The sequence below is a fragment of the Sorex fumeus genome, unplaced genomic scaffold (assembly GCF_029834395.1).
Source record: "Sorex fumeus unplaced genomic scaffold, SorFum_2.1 ptg000086l, whole genome shotgun sequence".
In the NCBI taxonomy this organism is placed as follows: Eukaryota; Metazoa; Chordata; class Mammalia; order Eulipotyphla; family Soricidae; genus Sorex; species Sorex fumeus.
In genome coordinates this window covers 37,968,907-37,990,461 of record NW_026606143.1, presented here as the reverse complement: position 1 = coordinate 37,990,461, position 21,555 = coordinate 37,968,907, and the positions used below count along the sequence as shown (strand labels likewise).

At 39.2% G+C, this 21,555-nt stretch overlaps 1 non-coding gene across 1 annotated transcript; it reads right to left on the bottom strand.

The window, feature by feature from the left end:
• Window positions 1–20,858: 20,858 nt before the first annotated feature.
• On the bottom strand, window positions 20,859–21,067 carry LOC130039474 (small nucleolar RNA U3). Its single transcript, XR_008794895.1, has one exon. It is a non-coding gene; the product is annotated as a small nucleolar RNA U3 (small nucleolar RNA).
• Window positions 21,068–21,555: the final 488 nt, after the last annotated feature.

Below are 21,555 nucleotides of genomic sequence, written 5' to 3'. Positions count from 1 at the left end.
TTTCTCGTAGTCTCCTTCCACCCTGGAACATCTGAGAGCAAATCAAACCTACCCATACAAGGCAAAATAAAACTCAACATCTCGGGGGGGGGGGGCAGGGGGAACAAAAAACGCTTGTAACCTAATTAATCGCTTTGGTTGGTACTTGTCTAATTGTGTGGGTATACTGATATTAAGTTCATTAAAGAATTAAGATTCTGACAGAACATCTTGATTCCGTGCCAGGCTGTCTTCACTGGGGCAACTCGGAGGGGGATGGATTGAGTTTCCCTCAGGAACCCAACTGCACAGCTATGCTCAAGGCCACTCTCTACAGGCTTGGAGGAGCCTCACCTACAGGAGAACCTGCAGAAAAAAACAGTATGCGGGACCCGTGACTGAGTTCTCCAAGCTTACTTGGAATGGGACTGGGCCTCCTCCCCCAGCTCCCCAGTTTTCCAGCAGCTTGGCAGTAACACACACAAATTGCCTCCTCCAGCGCCATATAATTGCATCAATGGCCAAGATCCAGAGACTATGAAATAAAGCTCCCAGAAGATAGTGACACAGAACATCCTGGAACACTCGGCCTCTTATACTCTAGCCCACTAATGTACCAAAAGTAGCACACATTTGTTTGGGTTTAACATATATGTCTGTAATCTCTTATTAAGGGTTTAAATGGTTCCAGGATGAAATACAACAATCTTCACACACTTTTCCCATATGGTTGTGGGAAGGTGCACAGTGGTGGTGGGATTGGCGTTTGAATATTATCTGTAATGAACTATTGTAAACAACTTTATAAAAAATAAATTAAATTAAAAAAATAAAAATTTTAAAAAAGAATTAAGATTCCCCTAGTTTTTACCCTATATCCTCCACAGTGCTTACAATAAAGGAGAGTTGATATTCAATACATTTAATGGGTAATATTTGAAAGAGTTCATTTATTCAGGTATTACTGTAAATGTATAATATTCACCTGACATATGAATGAGAGACTATGTTATACCATATATTTGCCTTTATTCAATCCACCAATTGGAAATTTATTATTCATATAAAACCATAATTACAGTGAAATTATTCTAAATCTTGATGCACAGGTTAAACTCTCTATTCACATAAATATGAAGAGTTTCCAGAGTCACACATCTATGACAGTCTGTAAAATCTCACCATACCTATTGGTTATGAATTTTAAGCAGTGCTCCTAGCAAGACTAAAGCCCACAGTGTCAAGGATAATCAACTATTGCATAGTTTCCCAGCCTTGCCAGATATTTACAGAAAAAAAACCTGCAACTGCAGTTTTATTACAGAGTGGGCAGTGTTAATGAATTTTCCATCGGAAATATAAATTCATAAAACTGGCCCCCAGCCAATCATTTTCTTCATTCCAGTAAAGAATACTGTGCTTTCAACCAAGTGAGGAAATCTGTGTAAAAATCACTGGTTTTAAGAGCTTGCTGAAACCTTATTTTTAGGTACTTAATGTAGCAGTTGTAGTAATATATTTTTAATTAAACTAAAAAATCAGTATCTTTCTGGTTCAGTTGTAAAATTTTTGAGAGAAAGAATAATAATTTTAGAGAGAAATTATAGTGAATATCATGTGAGCAAGAATAAAATTATCTTGTTCACACAGAACAATGCTTTGAATAATGGCCGTTTATTAACTTTTTGTTGACCTGATCATTTCTTAGATTGGTTAAATAATGAAATACAGTTAACTGTTCACACAACACTGACTATATATTAAGTTTTTTTTTGTATGCCAAAAAGTACCTGAGGATCTGTTGAAATCTATAGTCTCCTTTTCAAAGTCAATGTTTTTAAGTATGTAAAGTAAATGCCTAGAATCCAGTTGTATCAAGTTTATGGATGCCTTGATTCTCTCCATGAAGGAACTCGTCTATGAACTCTAGGCTATGTACCCCTGTATTATTCCTATGCTAACAGAATGTAGGATGTCTATTAAAATGAAGTCATAAATGACAAAGAACTGCTGCTACTGTGTTCACAAATTTTATAGAAATTTTATTTTTTTTAATTTTTATTAGTGAAACACCATGAGGTACAGTTGTAGACTTGCAAATTTTTGTGCTTGGGGTTCAGTTATACAATGATCAAGTGCCCATCCCTCCACCAGTGCCCATTTTCCACCACCACAGGTCCCAGTGTCCCTCCCACCCCCCATCCCCCCACCCCACCCTGCCTCTGTGGCAGGGCATTCCCTTAATAGAATATATACCTGAGATAAAAATCTTTGGAGGGTTGGAGAGAGAGTACAGGGAGTGATATACTTGCCTTGTATCCTGCAAACTTGGGTTTGATCCCTGGCACCACTTATGGTCTCCCAAATAATGCTAGGAGTGACCCTTGAGCACAGAGCCAGGAGTAAGCCTTGAGCATTGCTGAGTGTGACCCCAATTACCCATCCCCCATATCTAAGGAATCAGCTTTTCTAAAAGTGTCCATAATATTATTAAAACAATTGTTATGAAATATGCATGTTTTGATAAAGTAAATGAAAGTACGAATAATGAATAAATGATTTGCATAGACTCAGACGAGAAAAGGAAAATTCACCAGAAATAGTTTTTCTTTCAGACATATTCAATTTTTCTGTGTCACTCACATTCACAATAAACAAAAAATAAAGATGTTTTTATGAGTAATGGAACATCACTGATACTTTTCTTACATTGAATTTCAAATGTCTATGTGCTTGAAAAGATTCCCAGATAACTCAGTGAATATATTATCATAACCCAAACTAACAACTGATAGCAGGCAGTAATTAGCCATGATTTCTAGCTTAAATAAGCCATTGTTTGTATTAATCATTTCTACTAACAGTATGGGCATAATATACACGTAGTTATATGTCAGTGTGAACTGACACAGGCGCACACCTTGGAGGGGATGTTGTGTAATGGAATAAAGCAGGGTTTGAACTCAGATGGGTATGGTTTTGAATCCTCTCTCCCATTAGTACTTTTGTGAACAAAGGCACCTCCCTTGCTTTTGGGGGGGGGCGGGTCACACCCAGCAATGCACAGGGGTTACTCCTGGCTTTGCACTCAGGAATTACTCCTGGCGGTGCTCAGAGGACCATATGGGATGCTGGGAATCGAACTCAGGTGGGCCGAGTGCAAGGCAAACACCCTACCTGCTGTACTATAGCTCCAGCTCCAAAAAATAATTTTATGACATTCTTAGCACATAATAGTCACAGTATGAATTGATCAAGTAGCGCCAAGACTCTATGAGTACTGGTAATTCATCAAGACAAGATTTCTGTAAAAAAAGAGTTATTAAAAGAATATTGGAAACAATGTAAAATAAGTTTCCTATCACATTTTTGTCTTTTAATCACATCAATCTATCAAAAAAGAAAGCTCAAAGCCTGAGTTTGATCTCTGGCAATCCTACCAATACCTGTAGCCTTGCTCTAGGTGGTAAGGTTCAAGTGCCTGCCATAGAGGCTGGCTGGGGTAGGGGAAGTTGGGGGTGATGGGGATTGGGAACTGGGGACATTGGTGCTGGGTAATGTATACTGGTGGAGGTGGGTTTTGTAACACTATATGACTGAAACCTAGTCATGAACAGCTTTGTAAGGGACTCAGAGGGATTCAATTTTTTTTTTTAAAAAAGAATATGTGCTGGAGAGATAGTAGAGCAGGTAAAGTACTCGCCTTGAATACAGCCAACTCGAGTTCGATCTTGGGCACCTTGAGTGATCCCTGAGCTCAGAGCCAGGAGTATAGTAAGAGCTGAGCTCTGCCAGATGTGGCCCCCCATTTTTTTTGCTTTTTGGGTCACACCCAGAAATGCTCAGGGGTTACTCCTGGCTTTGCACTCAGGAATCACTCCTGGCAGTGCTCGGGGGACCATATGGGATGCTGGGAATCAAACCTGGGTCGGCCGCGTGCAAGGCAAACACCCTACCCACTGTGCTATTGCTCCAGCCCCCGGCCCCCATTTTTTTTTCCCCTTTATTTTATTTTATTGTTTTTTACAGTTGTAGATTTACAATTTTTTGTGCTTTGGTTTCAATTATACAATGATCAGATACCCATCCCTCCACCAGTGCCCATTTTCCACCACCATGGATAATATCCCTCCCACCCCCATCCCCCCATCCCCCCTGTCTCTGTGGCAGGGCAATCCCCTGTGTTCTCTCTCTCCTTTTGGGTGTTGTGGTCTGCAAAAGAGGCATTGAGTGGCAAACATGTTCAGTCCATAGTCTACTTTCGACATGAATCTCACCTCTTGGGAGGATCCTCCAAACATCCTTTATTTAGTGCTCCCTTCTCTATCTGAACTGCCCTTTCCTCTAGGATACCCGCTGGCCTCTAAGTTATGGAGTAATCGTCCTGGTGCTGATCTCAGCTATTCTTGGGTATTAATCTCATACTTTGTTACTTTATATCCCCCAGATGAATGCAATCTTTCTATGTCTATCCCTCTCTTTCTGACTCATTTCGCTTAGCATGATACTTTCCATATTGTACCACTTGTATGTAAATTTCATGACTTCATCTTTTCTAACAGCTACATAGTACTCCATTGTGTAGATGTACCAAAGTTTCTTTAACCAGTCATCTGTTCTTGGGCATTCAGGTTTCTTCCAGTTTCTGGCTATTGTAAAGAGTGCTGCAATGAACAAACAAGTGCAGATGTCACTTCGACTATACATTTTTGCCTCTCTGGGATATATTCCCAGGAGTGGTATTGCTGGGTCAAATGGGAGCTCAATTTCTAATTTTTTGAGAATCGTCCATACTGTTTTCCAGAAGGGCTGAACCAGTGGACATTCCCACCAACAGTGAAGGAGTGTCCCTTTCTCGCCACATCCACGCCAGCATCGGTTTCTTTTGTTCTTTTGAATGTGGGCCAGTCTCTGAGGTGTGAGATGGTATCTCATTGTGGTTTTGATCTGCATCTCCCTGATGATTAATGATGTAGAGCATTTTCTCATGTGCTTTTTTGCCATTCGGATTTCTTCTTCGAGAAATTTTCTGTTCATTTCCTCACCCCATTTTTGGATGGGGTTGGATGTTTTCTTCTTGTGGATTTTAACCAGTATTTTGTATATCCTGGATATCAACCCCTTGTCAGATGTGTATTCGGTGAATATCCTTTCCCATTCTGTAGACTGTCTTTGTATTTTGGTCACTGTTTCTTTGGAGGTGCAGAAGCTTCTTAGTTTAAGATAGTCCCATTTATCTATCTCTGTTTTCACTTGCTCGGCCAGTGGCATGGCATCTTTGAAGATACCATTAGCTTCAATGTCATGGAGGGTTTTGCCAACTTTATCTTCAATGTACCTTATGGTTTCTGGTCTGATGTAGAGGTCTTTAATCCATTTTGATCTTACTTTTGTACATGGTGATAGGCAGAGTTCTGAGCCTATTTTTTTGCATGTAGCCGTCCAGTGATGTCAACACAATTTATTAAAGAGGCTTTCCTTACTCCACTTCACATTACTTGCACCTTTATCAAAGATTAGATGAGCATATGATTGAGGGGAGATGTCAGTGTATTCAACCCTGTTCCATTGGTCTGCAGTTCTGCTTTTGTTCCAGTACCACGCTGTTTTAATTATTACTGCTTTGTAGTAGAGTTTGAAGTTCGGGAGGTTGATTCCTCCCATTTTCTTTTTCCCAAGAATTGCTTTAGCTATTCGTGACCCCCATTTTTTTAATAGCCAAGAATATGTGACTAAAACTGATTTAAAATAATATTCATAAGATTATTGATTCATAGTATTCTCTGTCAGAATACAAAAGAAATCACCTTGTTAAGTTTTTGTGTGTTGGAAGTCTTCATGGATCACCACACCCAACAACTGGAAGTAAATTAGGATTATACAAGTTCCTCAGAAGAAGTAAAATTCAATTGGAATAAAAAGAACTCACTACGTTCAACATTCAGATACTAACAACATATCTTTGGTTAGGTTCCAGAATTTAAAGGGATATAGTGTTGTGTAATGTCTTTTCTACCTTTCATCTGACATCAGCTCAGCTGTGTCTGTACTAAAAAATTAATTATATCATCACTGTGTGTTCTTTTTATAATTGTTAGACAGGCACTATTTTGTGAAATTTCACTAAAATGTATAGGAAGGACATTATAGCCTTAATTTAGAGATAAAACTGATTTTACCATTATTTCCAATTTATAGTGTATTTCTACTAGACCAATAATTTGGGCTAATAAAGATGTATATTAAGTGAACACTTTTTGACTTGATAGATACTATAAAAACTGATTTGATAGGACTATTATTCTTCATTGGAGATTTATTTTATGCATATGATCATTCCGGATATGCATTTAGTGAGGGCCTCATTAAGGCAAAAATGTACATGTGAATTTGGAGTTTGAAAAAAATACATTTTGATTCCCAGATTTTCCCTTTGATCAACATTGAAATGACCTTCTGTTACATGAATGACAAATTAGGGGGGTTTTTCTTTGCCTCTGTGTTGATATGCATATCTCTTCACCAGACAGATCATTATTCCCTCCATTTTCCAAGTTTTGTGTCTCTGTGGAAATCTTTTTACAGACCATTCTGACACAAAACTCTTTCCATTTTCCACCGTAATGTCAGCTTCAGCACCCAACACTTAATGTCCCCTTTTTTTTTAAGAACCATAACTAACTAGATGCATATATCATTTATGTTTACATGCAACAGATGGCTTAGTTGGTGAGAGAGATAAATTTAGCTTCTGTTGGGCATGTATGAGTAATATACTGGAAAGGAAACTATGTAGGAAAAGTGATTTAAATTTTCTTATATTTTGTGAATTTTATAAATTCATCTTTGGGGAACTATGTCTTTTCACAAAATCTAAATTCCTTGAAGGTATTTGTTTGCCTGGCAAAAATTGGTCATGAAGTTCATGGCTTCAGATTTTGAAGCAGGATCATGGACTCTCAGGGAATAACAGGTAGCTAATTCTAAAGTATGAAAACCATTTATGATTAATGGTAGTTATATTGTTAGGTTCTCAATAAATGACTGCTGGTAGATAAATGAACGAATGAATGGCTGTTAAGGATAATGACCAAGGGCGAGTAAAATCACAATTTACAAAATATTCTCATATACATTTTATATTCATGTGATAAATTCATGTAGCAGAAATTATTTTATAGCTAAGAAAGTCTGAGTTAAGGAAGGTACACTGACTTGTCCAAAGTCCTTAACTGGTGAAAATTGAAAGTGAAATTTAACTAAAATTTCAGGATTCCAATTCCTTACCTCTTGGTTGTACCCTTCCATGTTCAATTTTTTATGTTCAGATTCAGATATCTAGGATAATGGGAGGATTCTGATAGGCTGGATCAAATTTTCTTGAGGGCCAAACTTAAGTTTCACTTTATTTCTGTGTGGAGAGAGGAGGCCTGACATTGGTGACCTGTATCTTACTAATCTGAAAGCAACAGCCCCAGAAACCATCTTCCCTCCTGCTCAGATTGGGACTGGGGCCTCCTCCACCCAGATCCCCCATCTTCAAATATGTAGGTGTTACACCCACCAACTGCCCCAGTTGCCATGTAATCACATCAACAGCCAAGACCCAGAGACTATAAAACCCTGCTCCCAGAGGTGACATCTTATTATCTAGTTCTTACTCTGGAGAACCTGGCAGGTTACCAAAAGTATCCTGCCCACACGGTAGAGTCTGGCAAACTCCCCGCGGTGTATTCAAAATGCCAAAAACAAGTAACAATGATGGATCTCATTCTCTTGACCCTGAAAGAATCTCAAATGTGGCACTTTTTAAAATCTTAGGGCTAGGACGAAGGAGACGTTACTGGGGCCTGCTTGAGGCAATCGATGAACAACAGGATGACAGTGACAGTGATATGTATCCGATGGAATGTGTAAGTTGTTCCCATGCATTGTGTATTATGAATAACAAGGCAATGAAAACAATAGGTCCATATATTTTTCCAGGTGTTTCATTTTTTTGAATAGCATACAGAAATGGGATTTTTAGATCACATGTTATTTTTTTTAATGTTCTGAGGAATCTCCACACTGTTTTCCATAGTGACTACATTCACTTATAGTCCCACCAACAGCACACAAGGTTTTCCTTATCTCCACATCCTCACCAACTTTATTTTGATGGCACCCATTTTTCCTCTGATAACATCCACATCTTTATGCATCTCTGATTATTACAGATGTTGCACATCTTCTCTAGTGCCATCTTTAGAAAAATGTTTATTTGGTCAATTGGTCCATTTTGGCACAACACTTCCTTATTTCTTTTGTATAAGCCATTTAGCCTCATCCATGAAATTTCAATCTGCTAAATTAGATTTAACCTGCTGCAGTTTCTAGGTCTTCATTGCCAAGTGTGAACTGAAATTATATTGACTATTTTTTACTTCCTACTTGCAATAGTTAGAAGAGGGAGAAAAATGTTTGCTCCTTACATTCCATCACACTGTAGTAGAGCGGTTATTTATAACCAGTAAACCTGAAGGCTTGGGCAGTAAAGTTTAGTGCCCATACCTCCCTGTTTATGGCCCTTTGAAAATGTCATCATCAAAGACCTTTAGACGCCACCGCTACCCATGTACCTAAGTGAAAAATGGCAATACTCATGGACTACTTACAGAAAAAAATATTTAGCACTATTAAATCTTTTTTTTTTAGCAATTTAGCATTTAGCAAAGTAATGTAGAGGTTTGCACGATGTGACTTTGGGCTTATAGAAAGCATAACCTGTACAAGAAAAGACCTTGGTGATAGAAAAAAAATAATTGAACCAGAATATTTTGATTTTACACCCAGCAATGAAGTAAACTGCTATGCCACTCTAGCAAGTAACTCCTTTCAAACCTCATTTTCTTCAAGTGTAATATTGGCAAGTTAGAAATACAGAAGTCAAAATCGAAAATGGTAAATAATTTTTCTGATCACTTTCTGCTCCCAGAGTGGCTTTTTCCTTCCCCTACAGATGAGTGTTCTATTGCTACAATTCTCTCTTCTCTCCTCTAGGAAGACTCCCTTCTTTCTAGCCTATGTATATTCACGGTCACAGTCACGGTCCTCCCGTTGTTCATCAATTTGCTCGAGCAGGCCCAGTAATATCTCCATCATGAGACTTGTTGTTACTGTGTTTGGCATATCGAATACATCACGGGTAGCTTGCCAGGCTCTGCCGTGTGGGCAAGATACAAAATTGGTAATACCACAGAACAGGGTTCAGCAAATTATAGCCACATTTTTTTTCATATACAGTTTTATTGGAACATAGCCACATCCTTTAATTTATGTACTAAATGTGACTGTTTTCATACCACAGGGACAGAGTGGAAGAGCTGGGACAGAAACTGTATGATCCTCATAAATCTAAAATATTTACTATCTTATCCTTTATAGAAAATAACTATGATTCCCTGGTATAGACAAAACTTTGAGCATGGAAGAAACAAATACTACATAAGCCAGAACCTTTCTTTGGGATGAGGTCAGAACATTCATTATCACTGGATGGGTGTAGCTATATTTCCTATCCCTTTTAGAAAGACATATAAATGATTGCTAAGGAGTTTTTTTTAAGTCAATAAATAGCCCTCCCTGACCTTATCCAAACCTCTTTCTCACAAAACAGAAGGTTACTTTGGCATTTTCACCGAATCATAGCTCATTCTTATTTACTCTGAGCAACCTTACCTTCCTTTTCTCAAACTAGAAGGTTAATGGAAGGAGAAATAGAAGTATATTAAGTCACTTTATCAGTCATAGATACCTACAAGTCTTTAAAAGAGCTACGCATTAGAAGTTGCCTATATTGGTCAAGGAAGGCAGTGTGGCGGACACATTGCTTTGTAAAAGCAATAATGGGCCAGAAGGGACTGGAGTGATAGCACAGAGGGTAGGGCATTTGCCTTGCACACAGCCAACCCAGGTTCGATTCCCAGCATCCCAAATGGTCCCCCGAGCACTGCCAGGAGTAATTCTTGAGTGCAAAGCCAGGAGTAACCCCTGCGCATTGCTGGGTGTGACCCAAAAGGCAAAAAAAAAAAAAAAAGGCCAGAAGCTCTGTTTGAGGTATGCTTATCATCAAATTCTTACCCAACGTCCAGTGGAATTCCCAGCTATTCACCAGAGCTTCAAAAGTGATGGGGAAGATTCCTCCATCAGTGATTCAGCTGACAGGGAGAGATAATCACCTTTATTTCCATGTCTCTCCAATTTCCATGAGCATGTGGTCCTATCCCCTTCTTTCTATGTCCTTCAGACTAAGAACCTAAAATGGACTGCTCTGCTAAATCTTTTATGTAGCCATAGTAGGACTATAAATGCCTGATGGTGGTACTAGGCTTTAAAGTCCCAGCAGGAGCTTGAAACCAAGTGTTATCCATTGGAGGGTTCAGGTTCATAGATCTGCAGAAGGGGCTGAACAAATCGCAATTTTGGGGACTATTAAACATTAAATAAAAGTTTCTTAGAGGGCAACTATGCTTAAGCTAATTTTAGAAGCTTCATTAACTTGGATCTATGAGATTAAATACGTATTTCAGAAGACCACAACTGCAGATACTGATGGTTTCAAAGAGTTTCTGCTCTTGGGAGATTATTTATTTATTTATTTTTTATTGAATCACTGTGAGATACAGTTTCTTAGCTTTCATGTTTGAGTTTCAGTCATACAATGATCGAACACCCATCCCTCTACCAGTGCACATTTTCCACCACCAATGATCCCAGTATCCACCTCCATCCCACCCCTGCCCAACCACCACCATGCTCCAGACCCTTTCCGGATGCTCAAGCCGAGCCTCAAGCAAGAATGAAGTCCCACAGAACCCAGATAATAATAATTTGTGACCTTGGACTCTGGACTCAATGGGGACCCGGAACGGAGATCGGAGATCCGTTGCCTGCATCCCCCAGTCTCTGGTGACTCAGAGATCACACCCATAAGCTACACCCTGCTGGCACCAGATAATTTCCCTATCTGCCACCCCCCAGAACTCACGGATGCTCCTCCCATATGGGAGTATAAATGGAGGCTCCCAGAACCATGCCACTGGATTCTGCACCAGGCTGTGGGGCTGGTGAGAGGCCTCCCCACCCCAAGGGACCCAGTGCTGGCAGCCGACCTCCACTGCACAATTACCGCCTTGCTCCAGGCCACTTTCTGGACACTTCCTACCTATTTATGCCTCTTGGAGAACCCAGCAAGCTACCCAGAATATCCCGGTTGCAAGGGCAGAGCCTGGCAAGATCCCCGTGGCATATTCAATATGCCAAATACAATAACGACAATAGGTCTCATTCCCCTGACCCTGAAAGAGCCTCCAATCTTTTGGAAAAGACGATTAAAAAGAGGCTGGTAAAATCTCAGCGCTGGGAGGAATAGAGACGTTACTGGAGCCTGCTTGAGTAATTCAACGACCAATGGGATGATAGTGATAGTGACTAGACAACAAATATTTAAATTTTTACATTAAATATAATAAAATGGATTAAGCTTGACAAAGATGAGAAGTCTTGATAGAAAACGGAGGTGGTGAAGGAAAAATCTTAGGGAGTCATTCCATATAAAATGTATTTTACTTTCATAGCAATTTTATCCACTAATATTTTGACCTTTCAGTAAATTATCATTAGTTTGCACTCAAATTGGCCTTAAGACATGATAGCACAAAACACTATATATAGGTCAACAGAGGCTAATGAGAAGAATTTGACAAAATGCTGAAATAGTTCATATATCCAACAGCTTGAAGATCTAGAAATAATTTATGTTACTAGGAATATGGACCCCAGAGAAAGAATTGGGGTTCACTAAAATAGGCCACACAATTTAAATATGTTTCACATGATTTCTTTTTTATCTAGGAAACTAATGTTCAAGTAAATAATAGAATATATCTGACATAGCAATATTGAATAATATTTTTAGATATTTACTTAGTGTTTTAGGGGGTAAGAACAAAACAAACATGATTTATCAAAAAACATGAAAAGACTTACTAATAACTCTAAGGGTGATTACTGTTATCTGACAGTCATTATGTGAAGTCTATGACAGATTGAAAGATTTATCCTGATTCTGAGGAAATTAGGAGCTCAAAATTGACTTAGAAGGTGTTGACCTCTGTTGATGAACATGCAAGCTCTGTCAAAAACTTATTAACTTTGTATTTGTTGGAACTAAGCCCAAAATGAGTTGATGTGCTGCTTGAAGAGGGAAATGAGGGCACGGTAGGGAGAAAGGCTGGCTCCAAAGACCCCCACAGTCTAGTTTTCCCCCCTCATGTCCCATCTGTCTACCCAGATGCCTTCCTTGAATCCCTGTGATTCATAGCATTTTTTCATTCGAAAGTCTCAAAAGCAGTTTGAAAAGGCAACATGAATTTCAAATTCTAGTTTAGAGATGCTTTAAAAAAATCTTTGTTGGTAACAAATCCACTCAACTCTTCAATTAGAACTTAATGATAGATAGATACTATTGTAGGACTTTTAGTCTGTCTCTATTTTTAAACCTTACTCAACAATCACTCGTTTATCTTTCCTTCTAGAGTAAATGCAATTCTCTTGAGAGAGATCTTATTCTTTTTCATTGCATTCCCATATCTGCTTCAAATACATAAGACACTCAAGTGTCCTTGAAAATATGAACACAACAGGTAACTAAAGCAAGAAGAAACGAAAAGGAAAAGATTCCTGAAGAAGAATCCAGGATGTGATAAATAGCATATCAGGTTGAGGTGCATAATAAAACTGGATAGGTTTTCACTTTTAATTACAACCCATTTTCAATGTAATGAGTTTACAACATAGTCCAAAGCTATGGTTACCTGCTCTATCTAACATGATGATTTTGCTCTTTCTGCATTCACTTATGTAGATGTGTACTTCTGAAACTTCCCTAAAATCTCTCATAGAAATATTTGTTTGGGGGTCCTTTACCTTTGCTTTGGGTAGTTGCCATTCATATTTGGATTCTGGTACATTTGTCATCTGAGATTAATCTTAGCACAGTATAATGATAAACTGACCTTTAGTTCTTTTTTCTATGGTATAGGAATTGACTTAAGTATGTCATTTGTCTCAATTTTTAGCTACTTAATAGATGCCTTCCTGTAAATGGGTATTCGAGCAGAGTACAGCAACAACAAGTTTTAGGACTATGAAATTAGCTAAGTGTTAATTCCATGGTATGCTTTCTTAGATGTTACTTAAAAGTTTGGACGCACAGAATCATTCAGTGTTCATTCTTGGTTTGGTTTTAACAACAAAATGTTATTTTGTTACACAAATAGTAATGGATTACATGAACAGACAAACCATTGAGAATCTGAATTTATAACAAAAATCTTTAAGAAACAAAAAGATATATGATGATATTTAAATAAAAATAAAACATCCATTTGTATTTGGAAATGGATATAGCATTCCTGGGACTTTTTCCTCTTTAAATGAGAGCTAATAAGAATAGATGACTGAGACAGGTGCTAGAATTTACTAGGCCAATCATCCAATTATACAAGCTGACACAAACTACTTGATTTTACTTTTCAGGCTAAAACTATGGGTTCCAAAATTCATCAAAATACATTTTACAGATGGTTTGAGAAAATACCGTCAAGTAGGATATAAACAGTTTTCTGAAATCTTTCAATACATGTTTTTCCAAAATATTGCACGCTAGGAGTTTCGATTACCTTATAAGTATAGTAAGAAGTATACAATATTTATTCAAGATAGTACCTGAAAACTATGCATTTAAAATCTATCATCATTTTCATTCTTTTTGAAAGAATGTACATTCATGAGATTGTATTTGAAAATGCTTTAGATTTTGTAATGTTTTCATGTCAGGGTTAAGGGACTCTCCCTTCTCAAGGGAGGAGGCAAACAAGAGAGTATTGATCATATCTTAACATTGCAGGTTGCACTCGTGGTAAGGTTCCTTACTGGTCTCCTATATTATCAGTAATAAGGTTAAGTGCTGACCCTCTGAGGATCAAAAATCCTACTAAAAAGCATTGTAGTTACAACTCAAATATACCTGGACTGCTTTACAATTTGACATACTGCTCACCCTGACACATTCCCTAGACAATTAATGGAGATGGACTCCCAGGGGATGATGTAAGTTTTTGGCATACATTATCTGGGAAGAAGGGTATAAATATGCCTTTCACAGCAACCCAAGAGCCAGTTAATGACTTGCTCAAGGTTACTCTATCAGCAAAGAAGGGAACAGAAAACCTAGTGATTCAACCCATGATATGTATGTATTCACTGTATCACTGTATCACTTTCATCCCGTTGGTTGTCAAATTACTTGAGCAGGCACCAGTAACATCTCTAATCCTCCCAGCCCAGAGATTTTAGCAGCCTCTTTTTTTGGTATTTTTAAAAATAATTTTTATTAGTGAAACACCATGAGGTACAGTTGTAGACTTACAAATTTTTGTGCTTGGGTTTCGATTATACAATGATCAAATACCCATCCCTCCACCAGTGCCCATTTTCCACCACCATGGATCCCAGTATCCCTCCCACCCCCATCCCCCCATCCCACCCTGCCTCTGTGGCAGGGGATTCCCTTTTGTTCTCTCTCTTCTTTTGGGTGTTGTGGTCTAGCAGCCTCTTTTTACTCATCTTTTCCCAATGATTGGAGGCTCTTTTAGGGTCAGGGGAATGAGACCTATTGTCGTTACTGTATTTGGCATACTGAATACGCCAAGAGGAGCTTGCCAGGCTCTGCCCGTATGGGTGGGATATTCTTGGTAGCTTGCTGGGCTCTCTGAGAGGCATAAATGGGTAAGAAGTGTCTTATAATGGTCTGGAAAGTGGCCTGGAGCATGGCGGTAGTTGGGCAGTGGAGGTCAGCTGCCAGGGCTGGGTCCCTTGGGATGGAGAGGGCTCTCACCCGCCCCACAGCCTGGGGTTGTGTGTGTGTATTACATATGCTAAAAGCAGAAGTTTGCTTTTAAGATGCTTAACAACTGGGTCTCCAAGAGAAAACGACAAAGCTCTGATTTGTAGTAAATTCTCTCATGATGGCTTATTTCCCATCCCCAATACAACGCCACTATATGCAGAGTTGAAAAGTGATACACAGAAGCGCACCATTATAGTGTTTCTACTATGCACTGTAGCGCTGCACTGTCCTGCCGTTGTTCATCGATTTGCTTGAGCAGGCCCAGTAACATCTCCATTGTGAGACTTGTTGTTACTGTGTTTGGCATATCGAATATGCCATGGGTAGCTTGTCCGGCTTTGCCGTGCTGGTGAGATACTCTCGGTAGCTTGCCGGGCTCTCTAAGAGGGGTGGAGGAATCGAACCAGGCTCGGCCATGCCAGCCGCATGCAAGGCAGATGCCCTGCCACTATGCTATTCCTCTATGCATGTGTAAAAAATATAAATAATTTCAAGCATGTAGAAAATAGTAAACTCTTTAGGAGGGGTTAAGTTTGAGTTTTGCAAGATTGTAGAATTTCATTTTTCATAAGGGCTACATTTAACCACTGATTTGAACATTTTCTGAAACTTTTACTATCAATGCTCAATGCTCATGAAACAGTACATGCTGACTCCAGCATCCATTACCTGATCTTTGCACAAGGACCAGGAATATTTCATATAAGCATTTTAAAGATTTTATGAGAAGTATCATCATGTATTAGTTGTTGTCTATTTCTATGGCCATAGAAATACTTAGATGAAATGAAAGGGAGAATGTGGGCTTCTTAAAACCTTACAAAGAGGAAACTTTGGAAAACTGAGCCACCCTTTATTGTTTTGCTTGTTTTGGTGAGATGGCAGGTCGGGTCACACCTGGCAGTGCGTAGGGGCTATTCCTGACTCTGCATTCGGGATGATTCCTGGCAGTGCTCAGGGAATCACGTGTGGTGCTAAGGATTCAAAGTGGGCTTGTCTGCATGCAAGGCAAGAACATGAAACTTACCTTACTCATGTATTATCTAGACAACACTGAGCCACACTTTGAAGTTAGTACTAGAGAGGGAAAGCAAACAGGAACTGGGAGCTTTTCCTAAATTAGGAAGGATGTTTAAAGCCTGAAGAAACAAGCAAGAAGGCTTTGGGCTCTTGGACAGATTCCCAGAAGAATTTTTCTCATTGCCGATGAGCAATATACTTTTCCTAGACAACTCATATATACATATACATATATAATTGCTAAGGGCCTATTAAAACTCTTTTCTCACTTCTTTAGATGACTTGGGAGTTTTAATTTTTACGATGTAAGATAATTTTAGTTTTAATCTTGGATTATACCCAACTCTTCTCTTAGCACACAATTCTTCCTGGTATAAGTTCTGTATCCTTAAGTGCCTATAAGAACAGCTCTACCAGGGTGACCCCACTGCTTAGTCTGGGCACAATAACCTCACCATATGGTCCTCAAACAAGTTTAGACTTCCCAAATTTCTACTAATTCAAGCATTGAAAGGGCTTCCTAATAGATGGCTTCCAAAGAACTTTTCCTTGCTTCATTTAACCCAGAATTCTTAAAGAGATAGTTAGCACTGTAGCACTGTCCACTGTCCTCCCATTGATCACCAGTTTGCTCAAGCAGGTCCAGATACGTCTCTATTGTGAGACTTGTTGTTACTGTATTTAGCATATCAAATACATCACGGGTAGCTTGGCAGGTAGGTGTTGCTGTGCAGGTGAGATACTCTCAGTAGCTTGCTGGGCTCTCTGAGAGAGGCAGAGGAATCGAACCTGGGCCTACCAGGTCGGCCGGGTGCAAGGCAAATGCCCTACCCACTGTGCTATCCCTTAAAGAGATAGTTAACATGTAACATTGCCCAAGTCAATTTCGTATGTTTTCATTTGATCAACTTACATATTCTTACCTTCTTAGCATTATCAGCATCTCCATTACAATATATAATAACCATTTCTTTTTTGTATAAATATCTACGGTCCTGCTAATCTTCAATTATATACTACAGTATGTAATAAGCTATAATTACCATAAATCAGAACTGATTTATCTTACAAATGGAAGTTTGTACCCTTTGACCTACCTCTTGTCTTTTCTCTCCCCATCTTACCAACCCCTGGTTTTCAACATTATTTTCTGATTAGAACTCATCGATGACTTTGGCATTTTTAGGTTCCATATACGTGAGATCATATAGTATTTGTCTTTTCCTAACTTCCTTCATAGCCCAGCGGTAGGGTATTTGCCTTGTGCGCAGTCAGCCCTGCCAAGCCAGGTTCGATTCCTCCACCCCTCTCAGAGAGCCTGGCAAGCTACTGAGAGTATCTTGTCCACACAGCAAAGCCTGGCAAGCTCCCCGTGACGTATTCAATATGCCAAACACAGTAACAAGAAGTCTCAAAATGGAGACGTTACTGGGCCCGCTTGAGCATATCGAACAATGGCAGGACAGTGCTACAGTGCTACAGTGCTAACTCCCTCAACTCAGCATGATTAGTTCCCTCCTCCTGCCCTTTGGAGATGTAGGGAAGTTTTCCTTCAGAGTTAAGTTGCTGCCACTAATTATAAATACTTGCTCAGGCCTGGCAGGGTGGCAAATTCAGGGAGAATGGCTTGCAGATCAATTAGGGTCAAGGACAGAGCTTTGGGGACACCCAAGGTTCTAGGAATCTGCTGCACTCTTCCACAGAGAAGAAGATCCGACTGCTTGCTAAGGCTGGGTGCAGCCCATCACTATATCTCTGTGACTTTAGCAGTATTTAGAGTCACATATTTTGGCTACTGGAAATCACAGGAAATCTATCTTAAGAGCAAGCCACTGTCAGTTGCTTAGATGAGGGATCTATGATGATGGCATTTGTACTTAGTTGGGAAAAAGCTCAGTTATGAAGGGATTGGGAACAGTGAAAAAGATTAACATGATCCCCAAAAATAACAACAACAATAGCACTGTCCTCCCATTGTTCATCAATTTGCTAGAGTGGGCACCAGTAATGTCTCCATTGTGAGACTTGTTGTTACTGTTTTTGGAATATTGAAAATGCCACAAGGAGCTTGCCAGGCTCTGCTGAGTGGGTAAGATACTCTCGGTAGCTTGCCGGGCTCTCCAATAGGGGCGGAAGAATCAAACCCAGGTCGGCCGTGTGCAAGGCAAATGTTCTACCTGCTGCGCTATCGCTTCAGTCCAACAACGGATGTAAATGAAAAAATTAAAAATTATCCAGAGATGAACATAAATAACACAAACATCAGTGTCCATGGGATGTAAGAAAATCAATGTTAAAGCAGGATGATTATAGCAACATAGGCCCATGTCAAAGAATAAGATAAGTTCCAATTAAGTAAGTAATCTAACTTTACAACTGAAGGAACTAAATAAAAGGACAAATAAAAAAAAAGTCTTTAGAAAGGAAATAATAAAATACAGCAGAAATAAGGAAAATAGAAACAAATAAAAAAAGGTATAAAATACTGATGTAACTAAGAACTGGTTCTTTGCTAGAACTAAATAGAAAATCAAGAGTAAGAGAGGTGAGATTATAATGGATACCATACAAAGGATCATAAGAGACTACCATGAATGTCTGTATACAAATAAACTGGACAACCTAGAATAAATGGGGAAAATTAGAGTACCTTAAACCTCCCAAGGCTGATTCATGAATAAATAAATAGAAAGTTCAAACATCCAGGAAGATACAGAAAGCATGAAGAGGCTGATCATAAATACAGAAATAAAAACACCTCCCTAGGAATAAAAGCTCAGAACTAGATGGTTTCACCAATGAATTCTACCAAATTTCAGAGAAAATATGTTACTTATATTTAATAAACTCTTTCAAATAACTGAGGAGGGAAGGACCTCTTCAATGACATTTTATGAGGCCAAAATTTTGTCCAACCAGGCATGGGTAGTACCAATAGCAAGAGCTCCCAATAATAAAAGAAAGAAAACAAAACATTTAAAAAAATGGACGTTTGTCCAAAGAATAAATCCAGATGGCCAATAGGAACAGGAAAAATATGCTCAGCATCTCTGACTATCAGGCAAATTCTAAGTCCAAGCTCCAATGTGATATTACTCCATACCAGTGAGAATTGCTAATGTGAAAAGACTGGAAACAAAGAAAAAGAAAGACTGGAAACAATAGTGGTGGTAAGAATGCAGAGAAAAAGGAAATGTAAATTGGTGGAGGAGTTATTAAAAAGAGTGATAGCACAGTGGTAGGGCATTTGCCTTGCACGGGCCGACCTGGGTTCGATTCCTCCACCCCTCTCAGAGAGTCCAGCAAGCTACCAAGAGTATCCCGCCCACCCGGCAAAGCCTGGCAAGCTCCCCATGACATATTCAATATGCCAAAACCAGTAACAACAAGTCTCACAATGGAGATGTTACTGGTGCCCGCTTGAGCAAATGGATGAACAATGGGAGCACAGTGCTACAGTGCAACTTTCCTTAAAAAGTAGAAGTAGAAATACTATATGACTCAGCAATAAAACTCCTAGGTATTTATCCAAAGAATACAAAAAAAAAACCACTAATTTAAACCCTTTGTGAATTAGCAACATTATTCACAATAATCAAGACATGAAAATAACCTAACTGTCCATTGTCAGACAACTGGACAAAGAAGCTAAGGTGTATAAATTCAATACACTGACATTCTGCCATTAAAAAAAAGAAAGCATGTTTTTATGATGGGCTGGAGCGATAGCACAGCGGTAGGGTGTTTGCCTTGCACGCAGCCAATATGGCCGACCCGAGTTCGATTCCTCAGCCCGGCAAGCTACCAAGAGTATCTTGCCCACACAGCAGAGCCTGGCAAGCTACCCATGACGTATTCAATATGCTAAACACAGTAACAACAAGACTCACGATGGAGATGTTACTGGGCCCGCTCGAGCAAATCGATGAACAACGGGAGGACCGTGACTGTGACCGTGACTGTTTTTATGATCATCCCACATCACGGGAATGGAACTTGAGGTATTATACTAAGTGAAAGAAGGCAGGAAGTAAAAAACAAGTACCAGATGGTTTCTATCATATGTGGAATATAAATAACTAAAACAAAGGAACTAACAATAACAATGTTGTGCTGGGGTGATAGCACAGCGGGTAGGGCGTTTGCCTTGCAGGCAGCCAACACAGCCGACCTGGGTTCGATTCCTCCTCCTTGCTTGGAGAGCCTGGCAAGCTACCGAGAATATCTCGTCCGCACGGCAAAGCCTGGCAAGCTCCCTGTGACAAATTCATTCATATGCCAAAAACAGTAACAACAAGTCTCACAATTTGTTGTGAGATGTTACTGGTGCCTGCTTGAGCAAATCAATGAACAGGAGGACAGTGCTACAGTGCTAACAATAACAATAAAAATAACTCTTGACTCTGAAAAATATAGTGGTTGCCAGAGCGGAGGGGAAGGGGGTTGAGAGATAGGTCAGGAGGTCAATCTAGTTATGGAAATGGTATTAAAAATTTAGTAATATATGCTATGGAGTTTATATACATATGCACATATGTCAAGCTGTTCTAATAAAATGTACATAGTATTATAAACCAATGCTAAACCAATAAAATTAAAGTTTAATTAAAAATGCAAAACTCAAACTAATTTTAGTTACATGTTAAAGATCAGAAAATAAGCAACTAACAAGTATAATAAAATAAAGTCAATCTACATATGGAAAATTTTATTGGAGTAAAGAACATGGATATGTGATATCACAGTCCAATAGTCATCGATTTGCTCGAGTGGGCACCAGCAATGTCTCACAACAAATTGTGAGACTTGTTGTTATACACAAAATTTCAAAGAGTGACACTAAAGTCACCAGGGAATTTTTCAATTAGATATTTGACTATTAGATAAGCAATTTTTTAAAAATGAAAGTACTCAGACTTCATCCTCTCCCTCTCACTCTTCCAAGGGAAGAACCATCCTCAGTGGTAAAAGGCATTTGCAAAAGCAACACCTTGAATGTGCCTCACACTCAGGAGAGAATGTTCTGGCTCCTCCTTGTAGTTCTTGGTGTTCTACATGATCAGAAAAATTTATCTAACGACAAACTATAGAAATGACCCCTCAAAGTATAGTCTCTGATAATCACATTTGAAGTTAGAACAAGAGTTGCAACTCAAACCACAGCACTTCCTGGTGCTGGCTAGCGAGCGCCATGTTTAAACTTTTGCTCAAAGGGCTTTGAGATGGTACAGAAATCAAGAATTGTACATTTTCCATGTCTATGCCCTTTACTTTACAACCAATGTGACATAGGAGAACAGTTGTTTGGGGATTAAACAGGATTTGATCTGGATCTACCTCTTGCTAGCTGAGTGTTTTTTTGGCCACCACAGACTTATCTTGGTTTTGTGCTGGGGGTCACTCCCAGAGGTGCTTAAGGGGCCATAAAGGTAACAGAGATTGAACCAACCAAGGCCTCACACATGCAAGGGAAGTATTCTATCACAGAGCAGATTCCTAGTCTTTGCTAGATGAATGTTCTGGGGCAAGCTACCTAGCTTCTTTGAATCTGAGTTTCTTCATGAACGAATTGAGATCAGTATTATATACCTCATATAATGCAT